Below are 226 nucleotides of genomic sequence, written 5' to 3' on the forward strand. Positions count from 1 at the left end.
GTTACCCGCTGAGGGGCGGAATTGCTTCGCAGCAAATTCAACACAAACTGCAGTAGGTGGTGGATGGAGCTGCTGCTGCTGCTGCTGCTGTTGCTGCTGCTGCTGCTGCTGCTGGTTGGGGTGTATGTGGTGGTGTTGCTGTGTATGTGTAAGAGCTGTGTTTTGTTTGTTTGTCTTTATATTTTTTGTTTGTTTTTATTTTTGTTGTATTTGTTTGGGTGTATGT

General features: G+C 45.6%; 1 protein-coding gene across 1 annotated transcript in view; it reads left to right on the plus strand.

Annotated features, from left to right (window-relative positions):
• The window catches only part of EMH_0006780 (uncharacterized protein), a gene marked incomplete at both ends in the record, with an annotated part of 2,647 nt that overhangs the window by 536 nt on the left and 1,885 nt on the right, over nucleotides 1-226 (plus strand). The gene's annotated exons all lie outside the window — the stretch shown is intronic.

Source organism: Eimeria mitis, genomic scaffold (assembly GCF_000499745.2).
Source record: "Eimeria mitis Houghton genomic scaffold, Emh_scaff283, whole genome shotgun sequence".
NCBI lineage: Eukaryota > Apicomplexa > Conoidasida > Eucoccidiorida > Eimeriidae > Eimeria > Eimeria mitis.